The following is a 2,492-nucleotide window of genomic DNA, read 5'->3' on the forward strand; positions in this document are numbered from 1 at the left end:
TTAAACAAAAGCAACGACGAAGGAAACACCACCGGAACCATGCTGATATAGAGTAAAGAATATCATAAAAGCACACAATGAATAATAGTAACTTTTCTAAAACGTTTTAAGACGACGCGTGTTACTAAGTATTTTAATAAAAACAAGTGTTCAAATGCATCAAACGTTTGCAGAGAAGTACATTACATTTTTTCCAAAAACAATTAAAGAGTGCTTGGGAGTCGGGACTAAACATTTACCACAGAATGAACGAGGTGTATTGTCCCGTTATGCAATGAGTGAGTTTGACCACACAACTGTTTCAAACTCTATACAGGGTTCCTCAGATCTTGCCCTGGAGGGCCAATGCGCTGCAGAGTTTAGCTCCAACCCTGATCAAACTCACCTACCTGTGATTTTCTAGTGATCCTGAAGACATTGATTAGCTTGCTCAGGTGTGTTTGGTTAGGGTTAGAGCTAAACTCTGCAGGAAAGTGGATCTCGTGGGCCAGATTTGAGGATCCCTGCTCTACAACAATGCTGGGTTGTATTTAACCCAGCATTTTTTAGAGTGTAGGAGATGCATGGTGATACACGGATTATTATTGGAGTTTTACTGCCATCTAGTGACAAAAATAGACACGATGTAAAACGACATCATTTTAGATGTATATAATTTTTTTTTTTGACTTAGGTTTATAAGAATGCTATAAGAATTGTGCTCTTTAGCAGGGTTGAAAGAGAAATAATTGGAGCAATGCCAGCTTTGGCATTCCTGCAAGCCTGACCGACTCTCTTTTGATTGACATCTATTGGAGGAGAATCGTCTGCTTGCAGCTACTCTTCCCGGCAACTGACTATCAACAAGGATTACGATGCGCTCTCGAGACAATCTGTGGACGTTTTTATGGCCCTGAGAGCGGCCTCGCCAGCTTTATAGGCAGTCGTTTATCATAAAGCACATAAACACTATGCTCATCCATTCCCACGGGCTCCAGCGTGAAGAGTCTTGACGAGTAATCAATCGGGACAGTCGAACAGAATTATTTATCCCCGATTCCAGTAAAAACGGACAGTTGCGATGCGCGGCAATTCCCGGTTGTGTCGTTGTTTCTACATGAGCAAGTAAAGTCAAGACAAATTCACTTGTCAAAACCGATCAACACTTTCTAAGAGTAGTTACACACTGAGTCCAGTTCCACTTTAACATCATCAAGTTAGTGGTGACATATCTGAACGATATAGTAGTGGAGAAATAAATAAATAAAAGCGTTTTACTAATGTTTTCAGTAAGTGAAAACGTTATTTCTAAATGTTCTCTGAATGTTCAAAACGTCCAGTTTTGTACATTTTTCTTGGTTATACAAATGTTAAAGTTAATGTTAACGGTCCATTTTATTTTGCAAACATTATGGGAACATTACTTTTAAATGTTCTCTTAGCATTTTTTAAATGTTATATGAACTTCCATCTAAAACATTACAGAAAAATAACGTTCCATGAACAATGCATAAATAATGTTTTTGTGCTAATGTTTTGATAACATTATTAAAGACCAGATAACATTGATCATTCATTTTATTAATGTTACTGTAAGAACGTTTGTTCATTTTAAACATGTATAGCGGTAATTGTCACACATGTGTCACTGTACTGCACAATTTTCTGTACTTAATCGTCCTATAATTTACTGGACTTCTGTACTGAATCGTACTGAACTGCATTAAAGTACAGAGGCCAGTTGCATAAAACAGCCACTATGTTAAGACTGTCTTAAGAACCAGTTTCACCAACTAGCAGTATAGACAATAGGTGTAATCAGTCTTTCAGATTCAAATTAGACCAATCTACCTTTTTGTAACTGCAGTTACAGTAACAGTAACATGAATTAAAAAAAGTTATGGTCAGTCATGAAGAAAAAAGAAGACTAACTTTTTAAAGGGGTCATATGATGCGATTTCAATTTTTAATTTCTCTTTGGAGTGTTACAAGCTCTTGGTGCATAAAGAAGATCTTTAAAGTTGCAAAGACTAAAGTCTCAAATCCAAAGAGATGTTCTTTATAAAAGTTAAGAGTCAACCATGCCTAACTAAAACGGCTTGTTCTAACACGCCCCCACATGTCTATGTCACGATGTGGGAAGATTTGCATAATGCCGCCCAAATGTTCACGCAAAGAAAGAAGGCATAACTTTGATTCTCGCTGTAGTTTTGTTGTTGCCGCCGCCACCATGTCGTGGAGACACTGTGTGTTTTGTTGTGAAAGCGAAACTACTTATGGCGCTTTTCCAATGCGTGGTACGACTCGGCTCGGCACGGCTCAGTACGGTACGGTATGGCACGGTTTGCGTTTCCACTACAGTTTAGTACCGCTTTAGAGTGGGCGGGATTATTCACATGTCGTTATAGTTGCGCCGCCTTTATTGCCGCTACTCCTAAAAACTTTTTCATTCCGCGTCGCCCCATCAAGCTCCCGCTGGATCCGCTCCTCTGCTATCAACGAGAGGAACGTCT

This window comes from Sinocyclocheilus anshuiensis, unplaced genomic scaffold (genome assembly GCF_001515605.1).
Source record: "Sinocyclocheilus anshuiensis isolate Anshui unplaced genomic scaffold, SAMN03320099.WGS_v1.1 scaffold1170, whole genome shotgun sequence".
NCBI lineage: Eukaryota > Metazoa > Chordata > Actinopteri > Cypriniformes > Cyprinidae > Sinocyclocheilus > Sinocyclocheilus anshuiensis.